At 41.3% G+C, this 25,986-nt stretch overlaps 3 non-coding genes across 3 annotated transcripts; all 3 read left to right on the top strand.

The window, feature by feature from the left end:
• Window positions 1-1,599: 1,599 nt before the first annotated feature.
• On the top strand, window positions 1,600-1,672 carry TRNAR-UCG (transfer RNA arginine (anticodon UCG)). Its single transcript has one exon. It is a non-coding gene; the product is annotated as a tRNA-Arg (tRNA).
• Window positions 1,673-8,897: 7,225 nt separating this feature from the next.
• On the top strand, window positions 8,898-8,970 carry TRNAR-UCG (transfer RNA arginine (anticodon UCG)). The gene has a single exon. It is a non-coding gene; the product is annotated as a tRNA-Arg (tRNA).
• A 16,687-nt stretch (window positions 8,971-25,657) lies between these two features.
• On the top strand, window positions 25,658-25,735 carry TRNAR-UCG (transfer RNA arginine (anticodon UCG)). Its single transcript has one exon. It is a non-coding gene; the product is annotated as a tRNA-Arg (tRNA).
• Window positions 25,736-25,986: the final 251 nt, after the last annotated feature.

Raw genomic sequence — 25,986 nt, 5'->3', positions numbered from 1 at the left:
TGCCATACCAAAGTACCTCTTCATAAATGCCACGGATATGCAATACGTATACAACAATATGTCATGGCACAATCATTCCGAACAGAACTGTGGGTAGACTCAGTGCAGGGAATGTGTGCGTGCAGAAAGCAGAAACTATGCATGGGTAGAAGCTCTATGATTTTCTCCAGGAATAATGCAAATTGTCCCTCAGAAAAAGTATAGTACTAGAGAAGAATCATAAACGATTGACACAATTGCTGCCTTTGCTGTTGCCCCAGTTGTGTAATCTGTCAAGGACTGGTCTCTTGCAGATTGAGGCACCTAGTTGCGATTGTGTGGTATAAATCACCCTTACAACCATTTTTGCTATAAACTTGAGATCTTTCTGAGATACTATCTCACAGACTTCTTATGAATGAGGAACTCTGAAATTGTCACATTCCAATTTGTACGTCCTTAAAACTATGCTGGTTATTTAAATGGGCAGATTGTTTTTTAAATTCTTTTCTGTCTCGAGTTGTAGTTATATTGATACAGAGGCATAATTGTTGAATGATATATATTGGTTTGATTGAAATATGTTCGTAGAGGTGGTGATAGGCTTTCTGTGTCTGTCTGAGAGCAAGGACCGGTTAACGTCTTTTTCCAAGAGCAATTTGTTGTGAAAGGTATCAGGCAAAGGAGTATGTATTGTGATGTGGTTCTCTGACTGCTTCTGTCCACTTGCCAAAAGTTCCAAGGCCCTATGATAGCACAGAAACTGTAAGATTGAAGTGGTGGGTGCCGGAGGTTTAAAATGGTCAGTTTAATTAAAGACAGAAAAGTGAAACGAATGACTGCAGAAATACTGTATGTGGCCATGAACTGAGATGAAAGGATGATTTTGGAACTCTGTCTTGCAGATTACCCTCAATGCCGCAATGGATAGGGCACTACTCTCACAGACCAGGGTGTGTAAGTTTAAGTCTATCTGAGGTGCACACCCTGAACTAATACATTTTTGCTGAAACCTAATCATATTGTTTACTCTTCCTCGTAGCAGCTTGCCAGGGTGATAGTATATTGCAACAGAACCATTCCACTTCTTCACTGAAAAGAGTCATGCTGGTTACCCAAATGTGCAGCGTGTCATTTTATACAGCTTTCTTTATTGAAATTAAACTTGGAGTCACTTCAAATATTCTCTTTCAAAATGAATGTTTTGAGCTGCTGTGAATTTTATTTCTAGAGGTGGTGACAGGCTTTCAGGTACGTGCTTAGGTCAAGGCCCTGTTCATGTCACTTGTATAAGCTAATTCAGGGAGCAAATTAGCAAGTCAAGAAATGGGAAGTCTGAACTACTGTCAAAGCAGTTTCATTCTCTTTTCAAATAATCCAAAAATACCATTGCAGCATAAAACAGAGTATTCAATAAAAGAAGAAAGGAGGATTAACGGCAAAAAAGCACAGCATAAGATATGAAACTTTGGAAATTATCTAGATATTGTTTGAAAAAACTCCTTTGATGGAAAGAAGATGAAGAACGGTATGGGATCCTGTCCTGCGCACCTGTAATTGATATGTTCCACATCCATTCATACCACCTAACCCTAAACACCCAAACATATTGCAGTCAGTGACCATGTGGCCTAATGGATAAGGCGTCTGACTTCGGATCAGAAGATTGAGGGTTCGAGTCCCTTCATGGTTGAGTCTTTTTCTCACAGCACCCAACTTATCTTTACATACAAACTGGAAACACACTCTTACAATACTCCTTTCACTCTCACTCATTAAGAAAGCCCAATGCAAACTGCACAATCAGTCACGTTATGCCTTCAGGATTGCTACTTTTCTGTCTTTCTGCCATACCAAAGTACCTCTTCATAAATGCCACGGATATGCAATACGTATACAACAATATGACATGGCGCAATCATTCTGAACAGAACTGTGGGTAGATTCATTGCAGGGAGTGTGTGCGTGCAGAAAGCAGAAACTATGCATGGGTAGAAGCTCTATGATTTTCTCCAGGAATAATGCAAATTGTCCCTCAGAAAAAGTATAGTACTAGAGAAAAATCATAAAGGATTGACACAATTGCTGCCTTTGCTGTTGCCCCAGTTGTGTAATCTGTCAAGGACTGGTCTCTTGCAGATTGAGGCACCTAGTTGCGATTGTGTGGTATAAATCACCCTTACAACCATTTTTGCTATAAACTTGAGATCTTTCTGAGATACTATCTCACAGACTTCTTATGAATGAGGAACTCTGAAATTGTCACATTCCAATTTGTACGTCCTTTAAACTCTGCTGGTTATTTAAATGGGCAGATTGTTTTTTAAATTCTTTTCTGTCTCGAGTTGTAGTTATTTTGATACAGAGGCATAATTGTTGAATGATATATATTGGTTTGATTGAAATATGTTCGTAGAGGTGGTGATAGGCTTTCTGTGTCTGTCTGAGAGCAAGGACCGGTTAACGTCTTTTTCCAAGAGCAATTTGTTGTGAAAGGTATCAGGCAAAGGAGTATGTATTGTGATGTGGTTCTCTGACTGCTTCTGTCCACTTGCCAAAAGTTCCAAGGCCCTATGATAGCACAAAAACTGTAAGATTGAAGTGGTGGGTGCCGGAGGTTTAAAATGGTCAGTTTAATTAAAGACAGAAAAGTGAAACGAATGACTGCAGAAATACTGTATGTGGCCATGAACTGAGATGAAAGGATGATTTTGGAACTCTGTCTTGCAGATTACCCTCAATGCCGCAATGGATAGGGCACTACTCTCACAGACCAGGGTGTGTAAGTTTAAGTCTATCTGAGGTGCACACCCTGAACTAATACATTTTTGCTGAAACCTAATCATATTGTTTACTCTTCCTCGTAGCAGCTTGCCAGGGTGATAGTATATTGCAACAGAACCATTCCACTTCTTCACTGAAAAGAGTCATGCTGGTTACCAAAATGTGCAGCGTGTCATTTTATACAACTTTCTTTATTGAAATTAAACTTGGACTCACTTGAAATATTCTCTTTCAAAATGAATGTTTTGAGCTGCTGTGAATTTTATTTCTAGAGGTGGTGACAGGCTTTCAGGTACGTGCTTAGGTCAAGGCCCTGTTCATGTCACTTGTATAAGCTAATTCAGGGAGCAAATTAGCAAGTCAATAAATGGGAAGTCTGAACTACTGTCAAAGCAGTTTCATTCTCTTTTCAAATAATCCAAAAATACCATTGCAGCATAAAACAGAGTTTTCAATAAAAGAAGAAGGAGGATTAACGGCAAAAAAGCACATCATAAGATATGAAACTTTGGAAATTATCTAGATATTGTTTGAAAAAACTCCTTTGATGGAAAGAAGATAAAGAACGGTATGGGATCCTGTCCTGCGCACCTGTAATTGATATGTTCCACATCCATTCATACCACCTAACCCTAAACACCCAAACATATTGCAGTCAGTGACCATGTGGCCTAATGGATAAGGCGTCTGACTTCGGATCAGAAGATTGAGGTTTCGCGTCCCTTCATTGTTGAGTCTTTTTGTCACAGCACCCAACTTATCTTTACATACAAACTGGAAATACACTCTTACAATAATCATTTCACTCTCACTCATTAAGAAAGCCCAATGCAAACTGCACAATCAGTCATGTTATACCTTCAGCATTGCTACTTTTCTGTCTTTCTGCCATACCAAAGTACCTCTTCATAAATGCCACGGATATGCAATACGTATACAACAATATGTCATGGCACAATCATTCCGAACAGAACTGTGGGTAGACTCAGTGCAGGGAATGTGTGCGTGCAGAAAGCAGAAACTATGCATGGGTAGAAGCTCTATGATTTTCTCCAGGAATAATGCAAATTGTCCTTCAGAAAAAGTATAGTACTAGAGAAGAATCATAAACGATTGACACAATTGCTGCCTTTGCTGTTGCCCCAGTTGTGTAATCTGTCAAGGACTGGTCTCTTGCAGATTGAGGCACCTAGTTGCAATTGTGTGGTAAAAATCACCCTTGCAACCATTTTTGCTATAAACTTGAGATCTTTCTGAGATACTATCTCACAGACTTCTTATGAATGAGGAACTCTGAAATTGTCACATTCCAATTTGTACGTCCTTAAAACTATGCTGGTTATTCAAATGGGCAGATTGTTTTTTAAATTCCTTTCTGTCTCGAGTTGTAGTTATATTGATACAGAGGCATAATTGTTGAATGATATATATTGGTTTGATTGAAATATGTTCGTAGAGGTGGTGATAGGCTTTCTGTGTCTGTCTGAGAGCAAAAACCGGTTAACGTCTTTTTCCAAGAGCAGTTTGTTGTGAAAGGTATCAGGCAAAGGAGTATGTACTGTGATGTGGTTCTCTGACTGCTTCTGTCCACTTGCCAAAAGTTCCAAGGCCCTATGATAGCACAGAAACTGTAAGATTGAAGTGGTGGGTGCCGGAGGTTTAAAATGGTCAGTTTCATTAAAGACAGAAAAGTGAAACGAATGACTGCAGAAATACTGTATGTGGCCATGAACTGAGATGAAAGGATGATTTTGGAACTCTGTCTTGCAGATTACCCTCAATGCCGCAATGGATAGGGCACTACTCTCACAGACCAGGATGTGTAAGTTTAAGTCTATCTGAGGTGCACACCCTGAACTAATACATTTTTGCTGAAACCTAATCATATTGTTTACTCTTCCTCGTAGCAGCTTGCCAGGGTGATAGTATATTGCAACAGAACCATTTAACTTCTTCACTGAAAAGAGTCATGCTGGTTACCCAAATGTGCAGCGTGTCATTTTATACAGCTTTCTTTATTGAAATTAAACTTGGAGTCACTTCAAATATTCTCTTTCAAAATGAATGTTTTGAGCTGCTGTGAATTTTATTTCTAGAGGTGGTGACAGGCTTTCAGGTACGTGCTTAGGTCAAGGCCCTGTTCATGTCACTTGTATAAGCTAATTCAGGGAGCAAATTAGCAAGTCAAGAAATGGGAAGTCTGAACTACTGTCAAAGCAGTTTCATTCTCTTTTCAAATAATCCAAAAATACCATTGCAGCATAAAACAGAGTATTCAATAAAAGAAGAAAGGAGGATTAACGGCAAAAAAGCACAGCATAAGATATGAAACTTTGGAAATTATCTAGATATTGTTTGAAAAAACTCCTTTGATGGAAAGAAGATGAAGAACGGTATGGGATCCTGTCCTGCGCACCTGTAATTGATATGTTCCACATCCATTCATACCACCTATCCCTAAACACCCAAACATATTGCACTCAGTGACCATGTGGCCTAATGGATAAGGCGTCTGACTTCGGATCAATAGATTGAGGGTTCGAGTCCCTTCATGGTTGAGTCTTTTTCTCACAGCACCCAACTTATCTTTACATACAAACTGGAAACACACTCTTACAATACTCCTTTCACTCTCACTCATTAAGAAAGCCCAATGCAAACTGCACAATCAGTCACGTTATGCCTTCAGCATTGCTACTTTTCTGTCTTTCTGCCATACCAAAGTACCTCTTCATAAATGCCACCGATATGCAATACGTATACAACAATATGACATGGCGCAATCATTCTGAACAGAACTGTGGGTAGATTCATTGCAGGGAGTGTGTGCGTGCAGAAAGCAGAAACTATGCATGGGTAGAAGCTCTATGATTTTCTCCAGGAATAATGCAAATTGTCCCTCAGAAAAAGTATAGTACTAGAGAAGAATCATAAAGGATTGACACAATTGCTGCCTTTGCTGTTGCCCCAGTTGTGTAATCTGTCAAGGACTGGTCTCTTGCAGATTGAGGCACCTAGTTGCGATTGTGTGGTATAAATCACCCTTACAACCATTTTTGCTATAAACTTGAGATCTTTCTGAGATACTATCTCACAGACTTCTTATGAATGAGGAACTCTGAAATTGTCACATTCCAATTTGTACGTCCTTAAAACTCTGCTGGTTATTTAAATGGGCAGATTGTTTTTTAAATTCTTTTCTGTCTCGAGTTGTAGTTATATTGATACAGAGGCATAATTGTTGAATGATATATATTGGTTTGATTGAAATATGTTCGTAGAGGTGGTGATAGGCTTTCTGTGTCTGTCTGAGAGCAAGGACCGGTTAACGTCTTTTTCCAAGAGCAATTTGTTGTGAAAGGTATCAGGCAAAGGAGTATGTATTGTGATGTGGTTCTCTGACTGCTTCTGTCCACTTGCCAAAAGTTCCAAGGCCCTATGATAGCACAAAAACTGTAAGATTGAAGAGGTGGGTGCCGGAGGTTTAAAATGGTCAGTTTAATTAAAGACAGAAAAGTGAAACGAATAACTGCAGAAATACTGTATGTGGCCATGAACTGAGATGAAAGGATGATTTTGGAACTCTGTCTTGCAGATTACCCTCAATGCCGCAATGGATAGGGCACTACTCTCACAGACCAGGGTGTGTAAGTTTAAGTCTATCTGAGGTGCACACCCTGAACTAATACATTTTTGCTGAAACCTAATCATATTGTTTACTCTTCCCCGTAGCAGCTTGCCAGGGTGATAGTATATTGCAACAGAACCATTCCACTTCTTCACTGAAAAGAGTCATGCTGGTTACCCAAATGTGCAGCGTGTCATTTTATACAACTTTCTTTATTGAAATTAAACTTGGACTCACTTGAAATATTCTCTTTCAAAATGAATGTTTTGAGCTGCTGTGAATTTTATTTCTAGAGGTGGTGACAGGCTTTCAGGTACGTGCTTAGGTCAAGGCCCTGTTCATGTCACTTGTATAAGCTAATTCAGGGAGCAAATTAGCAAGTCAATAAATGGGAAGTCTGAACTACTGTCAAAGCAGTTTCATTCTCTTTTCAAATAATCCAAAAATACCATTGCAGCATAAAACAGAGTATTCAATAAAAGAAGAAGGAGGATTAACGGCAAAAAATCACATCATAAGATATGAAACTTTGGAAATTATCTAGATATTGTTTGAAAAAACTCCTTTGATGGAAAGAAGATGAAGAACGGTATGGGATCCTGTCCTGCGCACCTGTAATTGATATGTTCCACATCCATTCATACCACCTAACCCTAAACACCCAAACATATTGCAGTCAGGGACCATGTGGCCTTATGGATAAGGCGTCTGACTTCGGATCACAAGATTGAGGGTTCGAGTCCCTTCATGGTTGAGTCTTTTTGTCACAGCACCCAACTTATCTTTACATACAAACTGGAAATACACTCTTACAATACTCATTTCACTCTCACTCATTAAGAAAGCCCAATGCAAACTGCACAATCAGTCATGTTATGCCTTCAGCATTGCTACTTTTCTGTCTTTCTGCCATACCAAAGTACCTCTTCATAAATGCCACGGATATGCAATACGTATACAACAATATGTCATGGCACGATCATTCCGAACAGAACTGTGGGTAGACTCAGTGCAGGGAGTGTGTGCGTGCAGAAAGCAGAAACTATGCATGGGTAGAAGCTCTATGATTTTCTCCAGGAATAATGCAAATTGTCCCTCAGAAAAAGTATAGTACTAGAGAAGAATCATAAACGATTGACACAATTGCTGCCCTTGCTGTTGCCCCAGTTGTGTAATCTGTCAAGGACTGGTCTCTTGCAGATTGAGGCACCTAGTTGCAATTGTGTGGTAAAAATCACCCTTACAACCATTTTTGCTATAAACTTGAGATCTTTCTGAGATACTATCTCACAGACTTCTTATGAATGAGGAACTCTGAAATTGTCACATTCCAATTTGTACGTCCTTAAAATTATGCTGGTTATTCAAAAGGGCAGATTGTTTTTTAAATTCCATTCTGTCTCGAGTTGTAGTTATATTGATACAGAGGCATAATTGTTGAATGATATATATTGGTTTGATTGAAATATGTTCGTAGAGGTGGTGATAGGCTTTCTGTGTCTGTCTGAGAGCAAGAACCGGTTAACGTCTTTTTCCAAGAGCAGTTTGTTGTGAAAGGTATCAGGCAAAGGAGTATGTATTGTGATGTGGTTCTCTGACTGCTTCTGTCCACTTGCCAAAAGTTCCAAGGCCCTATGATAGCACAGAAACTGTAAGATTGAAGTGGTGGGTGCCGGAGGTTTAAAATGGTCAGTTTAATTAAAGACAGAAAAGTGAAACGAATGACTGCAGAAATACTGTATGTGGCCATGAACTGAGATGAAAGGATGATTTTGGAACTCTGTCTTGCAGATTACCCTCAATGCCGCAATGGATAGGGCACTACTCTCACAGACCAGGGTGTGTAAGTTTAAGTCTATCTGAGGTGCACACCCTGAACTAATACATTTTTGCTGAAACCTAATCATATTGTTTACTCTTCCTCATAGCAGCTTGCCAGGGTGATAGTATATTGCAACAGAACCATTCCACTTCTTCACTGAAAAGAGTCATGCTGGTTACCCAAATGTGCAGCGTGTCATTTTATACAGCTTTCTTTATTGAAATTAAACTTGGAGTCACTTCAAATATTCTCTTTCAAAATGAATGTTTTGAGCTGCTGTGAATTTTATTTCTAGAGGTGGTGACAGGCTTTCAGGTACGTGCTTAGGTCAAGGCCCTGTTCATGTCACTTGTATAAGCTAATTCAGGGAGCAAATTAGCAAGTCAAGAAATGGGAAGTCTGAACTACTGCCAAAGCAGTTTCATTCTCTTTTCAAATAATCCAAAAATACCATTGCAGCATAAAACAGAGTATTCAATAAAAGAAGAAAGGAGGATTAACGGGAAAAAAGCGCAGCATAAGATATGAAACTTTGGAAATTATCTAGATATTGTTTGAAAAAACTCCTTTGATGGAAAGAAGATGAAGAACGGTATGGGATCCTGTCCTGCGCACCTGTAATTGATATGTTCCACATCCATTCATACCACCTAACCCTAAACACCCAAACATATTGCAGTCAGTGACCATGTGGCCTAATGGATAAGGCGTCTGACTTCGGATCAGAAGATTGAGGGTTCGAGTCCCTTCATGGTTGAGTCTTTTTCTCACAGCACCCAACTTATCTTTACATACAAACTGGAAACACACTCTTACAATACTCCTTTCACTCTCACTCATTAAGAAAGCCCAATGCAAACTGCACAATCAGTCACGTTATGCCTTCAGCATTGCTACTTTTCTGTCTTTCTGCCATACCAAAGTACCTCTTCATAAATGCCACGGATATGCAATACGTATACAACAATATGACATGGCGCAATCATTCTGAACAGAACTGTGGGTAGATTCATTGCAGGGAGTGTGTGCGTGCAGAAAGCAGAAACTATGCATGGATAGAAGCTCTATGATTTTCTCCAGGAATAATGCAAATTGTCCCTCAGAAAAAGTATAGTACTAGAGAAGAATCATAAAGGATTGACACAATTGCTGCCTTTGCTGTTGCCCCAGTTGTGTAATCTGTCAAGGACTGGTCTCTTGCAGATTGAGACACCTAGTTGCGATTGTGTGGTATAAATCACCCTTACAACCATTTTTGCTATAAACTTGAGATCTTTCTGAGATACTATCTCACAGACTTCTTATGAATGAGGAACTCTGAAATTGTCACATTCCAATTTGTACGTCCTTAAAACTCTGCTGGTTATTTAAATGAGCAGATTGTTTTTTAAATTCTTTTCTGTCTCGAGTTGTAGTTATTTTGATACAGAGGCATAATTGTTGAATAATATATATTGGTTTGATTGAAATATGTTCGTAGAGGTGGTGATAGGCTTTCTGTGTCTGTCTGAGAGCAAGGACCGGTTAACGTCTTTTTCCAAGAGCAATTTGTTGTGAAAGGTATCAGGCAAAGGAGTATGTATTGTGATGTGGTTCTCTGACTGCTTCTGTCCACTTGCCAAAAGTTCCAAGGCCCTATGATAGCACAAAAACTGTAAGATTGAAGTGGTGGGTGCCGGAGGTTTAAAATGGTCAGTTTAATTAAAGACAGAAAAGTGAAACGAATGACTGCAGAAATACTGTATGTGGCCATGAACTGAGATGAAAGGATGATTTTGGAACTCTGTCTTGCAGATTACCCTCAATGCCGCAATGGATAGGGCACTACTCTCACAAACCAGGGTGTGTAAGTTTAAGTCTATCTGAGGTGCACACCCTGAACTAATACATTTTTGCTGAAACCTAATCATATTGTTTACTCTTCCTCGTAGCAGCTTGCCAGGGTGATAGTATATTGCAACAGAACCATTCCACTTCTTCACTGAAAAGAGTCATGCTGGTTACCCAAATGTGCAGCGTGTCATTTTATACAACTTTCTTTATTGAAATTAAACTTGGACTCACTTGAAATATTCTCTTTCAAAATGAATGTTTTGAGCTGCTGTGAATTTTATTTCTAGAGGTGGTGACAGCCTTTCAGGTACGTGCTTAGGTCAAGGCCCTGTTCATGTCACTTGTATAAGCTAATTCAGGGAGCAAATTAGCAAGTCAATAAATGGGAAGTCTGAACTACTGTCAAAGCAGTTTCATTCTCTTTTCAAATAATCCAAAAATACCATTGCAGCATAAAACAGAGTATTCAATAAAAGAAGAAAGGAGGATTAACGGCAAAAAAGCACATCATAAGATATGAAACTTTGGAAATTAGCTAGATATTGTTTGAAAAAACTCCTTTGATGGAAAGAAGATGAAGAACGGTATGGGATCCTGTCCTGCGCACCTGTAATTGATTTGTTCCACATCCATTCATACCACCTAACCCTAAACACCCAAACATATTGCAGTCAGTGACCATGTGGCCTAATGGATAAGGCGTCTGACTTCGAAGCAGAAGATTGAAGGTTCGAGTCCCTTCGTGGTTGAGTCTTTTTCTCACAGCACCCAAATTATCTTTACATACAAACTGTAAACACACTCTTACAATACTCCTTTCACTCTCACTCATTAAGAAAGCCCAATGCAAACTGCACAATCAGTCATGTTATGCCTTCAGCATTGCTACTTTTCTGTCTTTCTGCCATACCAAAGTACCTCTTCATAAACACGACAGATATGCAATACGTATACAACAATATGACACGGCACAATCATTCTTAACAGAACTGTGGGTAGATGCAGTGCAGGGAGTGTGTGCGTGCAGAAAGCAGAAACTATGCATGCGTAGAAGCTCTATGATTTTCTCCAGGAATAATGCAAATTCTCCCTCAGAAAAAATATAGTACTGGAGAAGAATCATAAAGGATTGACACAATAGCTGCCTTTGCTGTTGCCCCAATTGTGTAATCTGTCAAGGACTGGTCTCTTGCAGATTGAGGCACCTAGTTGCAATTGTGTGGTATAAATCACCCTTACAACCATTTTTGCTATAAACTTGAGATCTTTCTGAGATACTATCTCACAGACTTCTTATGAATGAGGAACTCTGAAATTGTCACATTCCAATTTGTACGTCCTTAAAACTCTGCTGGTTATTTAAATGGGCAGATTGTTTTTTAAATTCTTTTCTGTCTCGAGTTGTAGTTATTTTGATACAGAGGCATAATTGTTGAATGATATATATTGGTTTGATTGAAATATGTTCGTAGAGGTGGTGATAGGCTTTCTGTGTCTGTCTGAGAGCAAGGACCGGTTAACGTCTTTTTCCAAGAGCAGTTTGTTGTGAAAGGTATCAGGCAAAGGAGTATGTATTGTGATGTGGTTCTCTGACTGCTTCTGTCCACTTGCCAAAAGTTCCAAGGCCCTATGATAGCACAAAAACGGTAAGATTGAAGTGGTGGGTGCCGGAGGTTTAAAATGGTCAGATTAATTAAAGACAGAAAAGTGAAACAAATGACTGCAGAAATACTGTATGTGGCCATGAACTGAGATGAAAGGATGATTTTGGAACTCTGTCTTGCAGATTACCCTCAATGCCGCAATGGATAGGGCACTACTCTCACAGACCAGGGTGTGTAAGTTTAAGTCTATCTGAGGTGCACACCCTGAACTAATACATTTTTGCTGAAACCTAATCATATTGTTTACTCTTCCTCGTAGCAGCTTGCCAGGGTGATAGTATATTGCAACAGAACCATTCCACTTCTTCACTGAAAAGAGTCATGCTGGTTACCCAAATGTGCAGCGTGTCATTTTATACAGCTTTCTTTATTGAAATTAAACTTGGACTCACTTGAAATATTCTCTTTCAAAATGATTGTTTTGAGCTGCTGTGAATTTTATTTCTAGAGGTGGTGACAGGCTTTCAGGTACGTGCTTAGGTCAAGGCCCTGTTCATATCACTTGTATAAGCTAATTCAGGGAGCAAATTAGCAAGTCAAGAAATGGGAAGTCTGAACTACTGTCAAAGCAGTTTCATTGTCTTTTCAAATAATCCAAAAATACCATTGCAGCATAAAACAGAGTATTCAATAAAAGAAGAAAGGAGGATTAACGGCAAAAAAGCACATCATAAGATATGAAACTTTGGAAATTATCTAGATATTGTTTGAAAAAACTCCTTTGATGGAAAGAAGATGAAGAACGGTATGGGATCCTGTCCTGCGCACCTGTAATTGATATGTTCCACATCCAATCATACCACCTAACCCTAAACACCCAAACATATTGCAGTTAGTGACCATGTGGCCTAATGCATAAGACGTCTGACTTTGCATCAGAAGATTGAGGGTTCGAGTCTCTTTGTGGTTGAGTCTTTTCTCACAGCACCCAAATTATCTTTACATTCAAACTGGAAACACACTCTTACAATACTCCTTTCACTCTCACTCATTAAGAAAGCCCAATGCAAACTGCACAATCAGTCAAGTTATACCTTCAGCATTGATACTTTTCTGTCTTTCTGCCATACCAAAGTACCTCTTCATAAACACCACGGATATGCAATACGTATACAACAATATGACACGGCACAATCATTCTTAACAGAACTGTGGGTAGATGCAGTGCAGGGAGTGTGTGCGTGCAGAAAGCAGAAACTATGCATGCGTAGAAGCTCTATGATTTTCTCCAGGAATAATGCAAATTGTCCCTCAGAAAAAATATAGTACTGGAGAAGAATCATAAAGGATTGACACAATTGCTGCCTTTGCTGTTGCCCCAATTGTGTAATCTGTCAAGGACTGGTCTCTTGCAGATTGAGGCACCTAGTTGCAATTGTGTGGAATAAATCACCCTTACAACCATTTTTGCTATAAACCTGAGATCTTTCTGAGATACTATCTCACAGACTTCTTATGAATGAGGAACTCTGAAATTGTCACATTCCAATTTGTACGTCCGTAAAACTCTGCTGGTTATTCAAATGGGCAGATTGTTTTTTACATTCCTTTCTGTCTCTAGTTGTAGTTATATTGATACAGAGGCATAATTGTTGAATGATATATATTGGTTTGATTGAAATATGTTCGTAGAGGTGGTGATAGGCTTTCTGTGTCTGTCTGAGAGCAAGGACCGGTTAACGTCTTTTTCCAAGAGCAGTTTGTTGTGAAAGGTATCAGGCAAAGGAGTATGTATTGTGATGTGGTTCTCTGACTGCTTCTGTCCACTTGCCAAAAGTTCCAAGGGCCTATGATAGCACAAAAACGGTAAGATTGAAGTGGTGGGTGCCGGAGGTTTAAAATGGTCAGTTTAATTAAAGACAGAAAAGTGAAACGAATGACTGCAGAAATACTGTATGTGGCCATGAACTGAGATGAAAGGATGATTTTGGAACTCTGTCTTGCAGATTACCCTCAATGCCGCAATGGATAGGGCACTACTCTCACAGACCAGGGTGTGTAAGTTTAAGTCTATCTGAGGTGCACACCCTGAACTAATACATTTTTGCTGAAACCTAATCATATTGTTTACTCTTCCTCGTAGCAGCTTGCCAGGGTGATAGTATATTGCAACAGAACCATTCCACTTCTTCACTGAAAAGAGTCATGCTGGTTACCCAAATGTGCAGCGTGTCATTTTATACAGCTTTCTTTATTGAAATTAAACTTGGACTCACTTGAAATATTCTCTTTCAAAATGATTGTTTTGAGCTGCTGTGAATTTATTTCTAGAGTTGGTGACAGGCTTTCAGGTACGTGCTTAGGTCAAGGCCCTGTTCATGTCACTTGTATAAGCTAATTCAGGGAGCAAATTAGCAAGTCAAGAAATGGGAAGTCTGAACTACTGTCAAAGCAGTTTCATTCTCTTTTCAAATAATCCAAAAATACCATTGCAGCATAAAACAGAGTATTCAATAAAAGAAGAAAGGAGGATTAACGGCAAAAAAGCACATCATAAGATATGAAACTTTGGAAATTATCTAGATATTGTTTGAAAAAACTCCTTTGATGGAAAGAAGATGAAGAACGGTATGGGATCCTGTCCTGCGCACCTGTAATTGATATGTTCCACATCCAATCATACCACCTAACCCTAAACACCCAAACATATTGCAGTTAGTGACCATGTGGCCTAATGCATAAGACATCTGACTTTGGATCAGAAGATTGAGGGTTCGAGTCTCTTTGTGGTTGAGTCTTTTCTCACAGCACCCAAATTATCTTTACATACAAACTGGAAATACACTCTTACAATACTCCTTTCACTCTCACTCATTAAGAAAGCCCAATGCAAACTGCACAATCAGTCAAGTTATGCCTTCAGCATTGCTACTTTTCTGTCTTTCTGCCATACCAAAGTACCTCTTCATAAACACCACGGATATGCAATACGTATACAACAATATGACACGGCACAATCATTCTTAACAGAACTGTGGGTAGATGCAGTGCAGGGAGTGTGTGCGTGCAGAAAGCAGAAACTATGCATGCGTAGAAGCTCTATGATTTTCTCTAGGAATAATGCAAATTGTCCCTCAGAAAAAATATAGTACTGGAGAAGAATCATAAAGGATTGACACAATTGCTGCCTTTGCTGTTGCCCCAATTGTGTAATCTGTCAAGGACTGGTCTCTTGCAGATTGAGGCACCTAGTTGCAATTGTGTGGAATAAATCACCCTTACAACCATTTTTGCTATAAACCTGAGATCTTTCTGAGATACTATCTCACAGACTTCTTATGAATGAGGAACTCTGAAATTGTCACATTCCAATTTGTACGTCCGTAAAACTCTGCTGGTTATTCAAATGGGCAGATTGTTTTTTACATTCCTTTCTGTCTCTAGTTGTAGTTATATTGATACAGAGGCATAATTGTTGAATGATATATATTGGTTTGATTGAAATATGTTCGTAGAGGTGGTGATAGGCTTTCTGTGTCTGTCTGAGAGCAAGGACCGGTTAACGTCTTTTTCCAAGAGCAGTTTGTTGTGAAAGGTATCAGGCAAAGGAGTATGTATTGTGATGTGGTTCTCTGACTGCTTCTGTCCACTTGCCAAAAGTTCCAAGGCCCTATGATAGCACAAAAACGGTAAGATTGAAGTGGTGGGTGCCGGAGGTTTAAAATGGTCAGTTTAATTAAAGACAGAAAAGTGAAACGAATGACTGCAGAAATACTGTATGTGGCCATGAACTGAGATGAAAGGATGATTTTTGAACTCTGTCTTGCAGATTACCCTCAATGCCGCAATGGATAGGGCACTACTCTCACAGACCAGGGTGTGTAAGTTTAAGTCTATCTGAGGTGCACACCCTGAACTAATACATTTTTGCTGAAACCTAATCATATTGTTTACTCTTCCTCGTAGCAGCTTGCCAGGGTGATAGTATATTGCAACAGAACCATTCCACTTCTTCACTGAAAAGAGTCATGCTGGTTACCCAAATGTGCAGCGTGTCATTTTATACAGCTTTCTTTATTGAAATTAAACTTGGACTCACTTGAAATATTCTCTTTCAAAATGATTGTTTTGAGCTGCTGTGAATTTTATTTCTAGAGGTGGTGACAGGCTTTCAGGTACGTGCTTAGGTCAAGGCCCTGTTCATGTCACTTGTATAAGCTAATTCAGGGAGCAAATTAGCAAGTCAAGAAATGGGAAGTCTGAACTACTGTCAAAGCAATTTCATTCTCTTTTCAAATAATCCAAAAATACCATTGCAGCATAAAACAGATGTGAGAAAACAGGGCTGATTGCAGAGGCCCCATAACTTTTTGCCCCCATTTTCCTCTTTTTGCTGGTGTTTTCCTGACTTTGATGGTGCCCTGGGTACTGCTAACCAGGACCAGGTTCGACCCGGTGAAGAAAAACTTCAAAATAAAGACTAAGTCAGAAGGTAACTTTTTAACCGAGGCCTCCCGCGACCTGTAGCCGAGCAGGGCTCCATCGCGGTCGGCCTGAAAGTTTGACTTTGCCCCGGTCGAGGTGCAACCAGATAACCCGATTGGCGCTTTTTGTTTCTAAGCGCTAGAAAAGTAATAATTCTTTAAAAATTCATATCTCCGGTTCCCCTGAACCGATTTTAATCGTTTTTGTGTCATTTTAAAGATAAATTTATAAATTGGTTTTGGATTTTTAAACTGTTTCCTGTGTTTTATTTAATTACTGTTTTGTGATATTTGAATGCTTTTCACTTTGTCTCCTAAGTTAAGCCTTGACGCTCGTTGCCAAGCTACCAAGGGTTGAGCTGGGATTAATTTACTGAGACCTAACTGTACCTATGTGGAGGTTAGTGGCTTGTTGCTAGGTGTAGGTACCTACCTGCCCTACCAATAACCCATTTTCCAACATAATTGGAAGCAGCGACGGGATCCTGTACTTGTGTTCAATATCACGTTACAGTTTTAGGTAAAACAAATTAAAAATCCTTTAAATTGTCCTAGTGCAAAAATTGTTTTTAATTTTTAATTTGGATTAATTTCAATTATTGAATTTTTGTAATTTTTCTAAATTCTTGTTTCCAATTTTTGCAAAAGGTTTTTGTTGACAGAAAACTAGGGAACCATGGAGCTTGATCTGGCTAGCCTACCCACACTGACAGTAGTCCAGCTTAGGGGGTTGTGTATTGAAAGAGGGTTGCCTGCAACCACTGATCTCAGGAAGCAAATCCTGATCACATCCCTGACAGCATGGGCTGAGGCCCAAGATGTAGAGTCAGAAGAAGCTCCAGAGGAGGGAGAAAGAAGGGAGGATGCAAGCTCTAACCACTCAGGGGAGGGAAGGCATCTGAGCCCAAGTGAGGATGAGGAAGAACGGTCCTCAGTAAATACAGTCACTAGGGGCAGATCCAAAGCTATTGGTGGGAAGGGGGTTCTTTCAGGAGGAGAGAACCCATCCATCAGAGAAAGAGAGCTGGAGGCCCAGCTAGCATACATAGCTTCGGAAGCAGAGAAGCTGGCCCTAGAAAAGAAAAAGTGGGCATACAAAGAGAAAAGAGATGGAAGCAGTGATAAAGAAGCTGAGGTGTACATGGGTGGGGGAGTTTGCCCCAGGTTACCCAAGGGGGTAGTTCCTGCTTATGTAGAGGGGGATGACATAGATAAGTGGCTGGGGGCCTTTGAGAGGGCACTCCAAATGAGAAGGGTTAGGCCTCAATACTGGGGTTCCCTTTTGTGGGAGTTGGTCCCCAACTCAGGGAGGGATAGGCTTCTGACCTTAAGGGGGGAGGAGGCAGATTCATACCCTAGTATGAAGAGGTGCTTAGCCAAGAAGTTTGGTCTGACCCCAGAGCAATATAGAATGAAGTTCAGGGACACCCAGAAGGTCAGTACCCAGTCTTGGGTTGACTTTGTGGACATTTCACTAAAGGCACTAGAGGGCTGGATTATTGGTAACAAAGTAGATACTTATGAGGGGTTATACAATCTGATCATGAGAGAGCACATCTTGACCAATTGTACCCAAGAAAGGTTACGCCAGCATCTAGTGGACTCTAAGCAGACCAACCCTAGAGAGCTAGGGGAGACAGCTGATGAGTGGTTGAGAACCAGGGTGGTTGTCAAGTCCCAGGGGGAAGACTCCAAGAAGGGGGGGACAGGTCCCCAAAAACCTAAGGAGGGAGGTGGTAAGCCCACCACAGAGACTCCCTCTTTACCCCAGAACCCTAAGAAGGAGGAGAGTAAATCCCACTCCCACTCTGACAAACAGAGACAGAGAGACCCAGGGTTAAAAAAGCTCTTGGACAGTAGGGCTTGCTTTGACTGTCAGCAGACAGGTCACTTCAGAGGAGATGCAGCCTGTCCAAAGAAGGTGGTTAGCACTGGGCTGTCCAGTGTAGACATAGAGGAGGATTCCTCAGATGATGAAGTCCTCCTAGCATTGAGCTGGGAGACAGGACCAGATGGTAAGCTGGTGATCCCTGAGGGTGGGAGTAGGCACTTCCACCACATTCAAGTGAATGGGATCCCTACCACTGGCCTGAGAGACACCTGTGCCAGTCACACTATAGTGAGTGGCCGGTTAGTGACCCCAGACATGTATGTCCCAGGAAAGACAAAGAAAGTCAGGATAACCACAGGGGAGGTCACCTCCAAACCTGTAGCCATAGTGCCCCTAGAGAGGGAGGGTATCCTTGACTGGATTAGGGTGGTAGTCAGTGCTGACCTTCCCCTAGATTGTATCCTGGGCAATGACCTCCCAGAGGTGAGTCTGGTCACAGGTGGGGTGGTCGCCCAGGGCGCCCCCCCAACCCAAAGTCCTGGGGAGTCAGTCCCTACAGTTAGGAGACAGGGGTCCCCAAGAAAAGGAAAGAAGAAAAGGAAGGGTAGGCCACTCTTAAAGAGGGTTCCAGGGAGCCAAAGGCCTTCTGCCCCAGTAGGGGGGAAGCCCAGAGTTGGCACTGGTGAGGCCTCCCCTGACCCTAAGGAAGTCCTGAGTAGTCAGGCAGCTGTCCAGATGCAGGGTGTTGCCCCTGCACTGACAGAAGGGAGAGTGGAAGGAGGGTGTCTGCCACAGGAGGTGGTAGCCCCCCACTCTAGACAGCAAGAGGGGTGCCAGGACCCCAAAGATGCCCCTAAAGCAGCTCAGCCACCTGTCAGTGGAGATCTTAGGGTGTGGTTCTGGGTACTGACAGCTGTCAGTAGCCTCTGCTGGGTGCTAGCCTTCCTGGCAGCACTGTACTTGGCCTGGGAGGCAGACCCCAGGGCCAATAGCAAAGTAGGCCCCCTGACCCTATTGGTCATGGTGGGGTTGCTCAAGTGTTGGGTGACCTCTTTGGGTAAGCTAGGTGTTGCCCTAGCAAAGTTTGGAGTAGGGGAGGTGGGCACCTCACTACCCAAGTTGGCAGAGAGAAAGGAGGAAGACCCCCCTAGAGGGAAGTTTCAGTTTGAGTTGGGTCCTTTTACTGTTGGGATGGCTTCACTACCCATAGGGAGTGACCCTGACAGGAGGATATAAGGCAGAGTAGGCCCTGCAAAGGGACAGCTAGTTTTCTTCACTGTCTTCCTCGCCTAACAAGCCAGGAAGACTCTCCCAGGGTTGGGCTGAGTCTCCTGGGTGTGTGGGCTGGGGGGGGGGGGGTTGTGTGAGAAAACAGGGCTGATTGCAGAGGCCCCATAACTTTTTGCCCCCATTTTCCTCTTTTTGCTGGTGTTTTCCTGACTTTGATGGTGCCCTGGGTACTGCTAACCAGTCCCAGGGCCTGTGCTCTGTGTAAAATGGATATGCAAATTAGGCTAATTATAATTGGCTAAGTTAACCTATCTTTAAGTCCCTAGTATATGGTAGGGCATGTAGGTTTAGGGACCACAGCATAGGTGGTGCACACCTAGGTGTACTGCTGAGGTGCCCAGTGTCATTTTAAAAGCAAGCCTGCCTTGCTGGCTGCTTTTAAATTAAAGTTATATGCAAATTCGACTTTGGAATTAAAGGTACTTCCAAAGTCTTAAACTACCTTATTTTTACATATAAGTCACCCCTAAGGTGTGCCCTATGTGCCCCTAGGGCTGGGTGCCATGTAACTATAAGCAGGGACTTTATAAAAATAGATTTATAAGCCCTGGTGAGGTAAAAACAGCCAAATTCGTTTTTCCCTCATTGAAGTAAATGGCCTTCATAGGCTAGAATGGGCAGACTTTATTTTAAATTTTAAAGTCTCCTTAAATGTTACATACCAAGAATTTGGTATCAAATTGATTGTTGTAATAAATCCCACAACTTTCAGTAAAAAGTTTAGACTTTACCTAAAAAGTTGCCAATTTCAGCTCTGCATTGTTTTTGCTGCTGTGCTCTGATTGGCCAGCCTGCAGCAGCTTCTGCAAGGCTGCCTTGATGAGGTGTGAAGTGGCCAGGCTTCACACAAAGGAATGTGCTTGGGGGAGAGAATCTCCCCTCAGCAGATGGTGAGGCAGGAAGGGGGAGGGCTGCCGAACTGGTCTTCAAAGGCAGAGAAGGACATTTGGAGCACCCAGCAACACCCCCACATCCTGCAACCCCAGACAATTAGGTGCCCCCTTGACTAGATTAGGAGAGGGCAGGAGAGGGGTGTGTTTATGATTTTTAGCCACACCAGTGCGTGGGCTCAGCCAGATGTAACCTCCAAAAATCAGATTCATCCATGTTGGATTTTTAGAGACTGTTGCCTTCTGGGATGGATTTTTGCCACACTTCCCAGGAAGTGGTCATCACAGGGGGACGACCCTGTTCCTGATTGGAGAACCAGGGCCCCCCTGCTTTTCACCCAGGAGCAAGGATAAAACTGGCAGACCTGCACCCACACCTCAGATCCCCTCCAGAATTCAACAAGAAAGGAACTAAAGAAGAAGAAGGACTGCCCTGCTGGACCCCTGGCCTGCACCTGGACCCTGCACTCAGAAGGACTGCACCAGCTGCACACTTGGGCTTCACCACAAGAAGGACTTTGCCTGGCTTCAACTGGTTCAAGGAGGGACTCCCTGTTTGCCACAGGTGAAAAATTGCTAAACCAGAGTCCCCTGCACCAACTCCTGAAGAAAGCGACCAGCTGACCACTGTCCAGTGGCCAAAAAGGAGTTTGCGCCAGGTGCATTCTGGGAGTTGAAGTCCGCACCCCCCAAGGACCATCACAGAACTTCTGGACCCTTGGGGTGAGCTGTGGACCCCAAAAGAACCTTAAAAGAACATCTGGGTGAAGCCCCAGAAGTTTGGAAAAGATTTGAGAATTTTGGGAAAAAAGCTCCAGAGAGGGACCGACCCGCCGTGGAAATTCTAGCCGGCTTGCCTCAACCGCGACCCGGCCTGACTTCGTGGTTCGTCCCGGTAAAGAAAAACATCCAAAAAAGAGACTAAGTCCGAACGTAAAAAGTTGACCGGGACCTCCCAGCCATCGTATCCGAGAAGGGCTCCATGGACGTCGGATCAAGATCCAGGTTTACCCCGGTCGAAGGATTTTCATCTCGAAAAAACGACTAAGTCCGAAGGTAAAAGTCTCCACCGAGGAAACCCACATCGCATATCCGGAGAAGGGCTCCAGGAGGTCGGATTCAACTGGCAGGTTCGTCCCGGTGAAGAAAAACTTCAAAATAAAGACTAAGTCAGAAGGTAACTTTTTAACCGAGGCCTCCCGCGACCTGTAGCCGAGCAGGGCTCCATCGCGGTCGGCCTGAAAGTTTGACTTTGCCCCGGTCGAGGTGCAACCAGATAACCCGATTGGCGCTTTTTGTTTCTAAGCGCTAGAAAAGTAATAATTCTTTAAAAATTCATATCTCCGGTTCCCCTGAACCGATTTTAATCGTTTTTGTGTCATTTTAAAGATAAAAATATAAACTATTTTTATAAATTGGTTTTGGATTTTTAAACTGTTTCCTGTGTTTTATTTAATTACTGTTTTGTGATATTTGAATGCTTTACACTTTGTCTCCTAAATTAAGCATTGACGCTCGTTGCCAAGCTACCAAGGGTTGAGCTGGGATTAATTTACTGAGACCTAACTGTACCTATGTGGAGGTTAGTGGCTTGTTGCTAGGTGTAGGTACCTACCTGCCCTACCAATAACCCATTTTCCAACAACAGAGTATTCAATAAAAGAAGAAGGGAGGATTAACGGCAAAAAAGCACATCATAAGATATGAAACTTTGGAAATTATCTAGATATTGTTTGAAAAAACTCCTTTGATGGAAAGAAGATGAAGAACGGTATGGGATCCTGTCCTGAGCACCTGTAATTGATATGTTCCACATCCAATCATACCACCTAACCCTAAACACCCAAACATATTGCAGTCAGTGACCATGTGGCCTAATGCATAAGGCGTCTGACTTCGGATCAGAAGATTGAGGGTTCGAGTCCCTTCGTGGTGGAGTCTTTTTCTCTCAGCACCCAAATTATCTTTACATACCAACTGGAAACACACTCTTACAATACTCCTTTCACTCTCACTCATTAAGAAAGCCCAATGCAAACTGCACAATCAGTCACGTTATTCCTTCAGCATTGCTACTTTTCTGTCTTTCTGCCATTTCAAAGTACCTCTTCATAAACGCCACGGATATGCAATACGTATACAACAATATGACACGGCACAATCATTCTTAACAGAACTGTGGGTAGATGCAGTGCAGGGAGTGTGTGCGTGCAGAAAGCAGAAACTATGCATGCGTAGAAGCTCTATGATTTTCTCCAGGAATAATGCAAATTGTCCCTCAGAAAAAATACAGTACTGGAGAAGAATCATAAAGGATTGACACAATTGCTGCCTTTGCTGTTGCCCCAATTGTGTAATCTGTCAAGGACTGGTCTCTTGCAGATTGAGGCACCTAGTTGCAATTGTGTGGTATAAATCACCCTTACAACCATTTTTGCTATAAACTTGAGATCTTTCTGAGATACTATCTCATAGACTTCTTATGAATGATGAACTCTGAAATTGTCACATTCCAATTTGTACGTCCTTAAAACTCTGCTGGTTATTCAAATGGGCAGATTGTTTTTTAAATTCCTTTCTGTCTCTAGTTGTAGTTATATTGATACAGAGGTATAATTGTTGAATGATATATATTGGTTTGATTGAAATATGTTCGTAGAGGTGGTGATAGGCTTTCTGTGTCTGTCTGAGAGCAAGGACCGGTTAACGTCTTTTTCCAAGAGCAGTTTGTTGTGAAAGGTATCAGGCAAAGGAGTATGTATTGTGATGTGGTTCTGTGACTGCTTCTATCCACTTGCCAAAAGTTCCAAGGCCCTATGATAGCACAAAAACTGTAAGATTGAAGTGGTGGGTGCCGGAGGTTTAAAATGGTCAGTTTAATTAAAGACAGAAAAGTGAAACGAATGACTGCAGAAATACTGTATGTGGCCATGAACTGAGACGAAAGGATGATTTTGGAACTCTGTCTTGCAGATTACCCTCAATCCCGCAATGGATAGGGCACTACTCTCACAGACCAGGGTGTGTAAATTTAAGTCTATCTGAGGTGCACACCCTGAACTAATACATTTTTGCTGAAACCTAATCATATTGTTTACTCTTCCTCGTAGCAGCTTGCCAGGGTGATAGTATATTGCAACAGAACCATTCCACTTCTTCACTGAAAAGTGTCATGCTGGTTACCCAAATGTGCAGCGTGTCATTTTATACAGCTTTCTTTATTGAAATTAAACTTGGACTCACTTGAAATATTCTCTTTCAAAATGAATGTTTTGAGCTGCTGTGAATTTTATTTCTAGAGGTGGTGACAGGCTTTCAGGTACGTGCTTAGGTCAAGGCCCTGTTCATGTCACTTGAATAAGCTAATTCAGGGAGCAAATTAGCAAGTCAAGAAATGGGAAGTCTGAACTACTGTCAAAGCAGTTTCATTCTCTTTTCAAATAATCCAAAAATACCATTGCAGCATAAAACAGAGTATTCAATAAAAGAAGAAAGGAGGATTAACGGCAAAAAGCACAGCATAAGATATGAAACTTTGGAAATTATCTAGATATTGTTTGAAAAAACTCCTTTGATGGAAAGAAGATGAATAACAGTATGGGATCCTGTCCTGCGCACCTGTAATTGATATGTTCCACATCCATTCATACCACCTAACCGTAAACACCCAAACATATTGCAGTCAGTGACCATGTGGCCTAATGGATAAGGTGTCTGACTTCGAATCAGAAGATTGAGGGTTCCAGTCCCATCATGGTTGAGTCTTTTTCTCACAGCATCCAACTTATCTTTACATACAAACTGCAAACACACTCTTACAATACTCCTTTTACTCTTACTCATTAAGAAAGCCCAATGCAAACTGCACAATCAGTCACGTTATGCCTTCAGCATTGCTACTTTTCTGTCTTTCTGCCATACCAAAGTACCTCTTCATAAATGCCACGGATATGCAATACGTATACAACAACATGACATGGCACAATCATTCTGAACAGAACTGTGGGTAGATTCAGTGCAGGGAGTGTGTGCGTGCAGAAAGCAGAAACTATGCATGGGTAGAAGATCTATGATTTTCTCCAGGATTAATGCAAATTGTCCCTCAGAAAAAGTATAGTACTAGAGAAGAATCATAAAGGATTGACACAATTGCTGCCTTTGCTGTTGCCCCAGTTGTGTAATCTGTCAAGGACTGGTCTCTTGCATATTGAGGCACCTAGTTGCAATTGTGTGGTATAAATCACCCTTAAAACCATTTTTGCTATAAACTTGAGATCTTTCTGAGATACTATCTCACAGACTTCTTATGAATGAGGAACTCTGAAATTGTCACATTCCAATTTGTACGTCCTTAAAACTCTGCTGGTTATTCAAATGGGCAGATTGTTTTAAAAATTCCTTTCTGTCTCTAGTTGTAGTTATATTGAAACAGAGGCATAATTGTTGAATGATATATATTGGTTTGATTGAAATATGTTCGTAGAGGTGGTGATAGGCTTTCAGTGTCTGTCTGAGAGCAAGGACCGGTTAACGTCTTTTTCCAAGAGCAGTTTGTTGTGAAAGGTATCAGGCAAAGGAGTATGTATTGTGATGGGGTTCTCTGACTGCTTCTGTCCACTTGCCACAAGTTCCAAGGCCCTATGATAGCACAAAAACGGTAAGATTGAAGTGGTGGGTGCCGGAGGTTTAAAATGGTCAGTTTAATTAAAGACAGAAAAGTGAAACGAATGACTGCAGAAATACTGTATGTGGCCATGAACTGAGATGAAAGGATGATTTTGGAACTCTGTCTTGCAGATTACCCTCAGTGCCGCAATGGATAGGGCACTACTCTCACAGACCAGGGTGTGTAAGTTTAAGTCTATCTGAGGTGCACACCCTGAACTAATACATTTTTGCTGAAACCTAATCATATTGTTTACTCTTCCTCGTAGCAGCTTGCCAGGGTGATAGTATATTGCAACAGAACCATTCCACTTCTTCACTGAAAAGAGTCATGCTGGTTACCCAAATGTGCAGCGTGTCATTTTATACAGCTTTCTTTATTGAAATTAAACTTGGACTCACTTGAAATATTCACTTTCAAAATGAATATTTTGAGCTGCTGTGAATTTTATTTCTAGAGGTGGTGACAGGCTTTCAGGTACGTGCTTAGGTCAAGGCCCGGTTCATGTCACTTGTATAAGCTAATTCAGGGAGCAAATTAGCAAGTCAAGAAATGGGAAGTCTGAACTACTGTCAAAGCAGTTTCATTCTCTTTTCAAATAATCCAAAAATACCATTGCAGCATTAAACAGAGTATTCAATAAAAGAAGAAAGGAGGATTAACGGCAAAAAAGCACATCATAAGATATGAAACTTTGGAAATTATCTAGATATTGTTTGAAAAAACTCCTTTGATGGAAAGAAGATAAAGAACGGTATGGGATCCTGTCCTGGGCACCTGTAATTGATATGTTCCATAACCATTCATACCACCTAACCCTAAACACCCACACATATTGCAGTCAGTGACCATGTGGCCTAATGGATAAGGCGTCTGACTTCGGATCAGAAGATTGAGGGTTCGAGTCCCTTCATGGCTGGGTCTTTTTCTCACAGCACCCAACTTATCTTTACATACAAACTGGAAACACACTCTTACAATACTCCTCATTAAGAAAGCCCAATGCAAACTGCACAATCAGTCACGTTATGCCTTCAGCATTGCTACTTTTCTTTCTTTCTACCATACCAAAGTAACTCTTCATAAATGCCATGGATATGCAATACGTATGCAACAATATGACACGGCATAATCATTCTTAACAGAACTGTGGGTAGATGCAGTGCAGGGAGTGT

The sequence above is a fragment of the Pleurodeles waltl genome, chromosome 4_1 (genome assembly GCF_031143425.1).
Source record: "Pleurodeles waltl isolate 20211129_DDA chromosome 4_1, aPleWal1.hap1.20221129, whole genome shotgun sequence".
NCBI classification, from domain to species: Eukaryota; Metazoa; Chordata; class Amphibia; order Caudata; family Salamandridae; genus Pleurodeles; species Pleurodeles waltl.
This window is presented reverse-complemented; position numbering and strand designations above follow the sequence as displayed.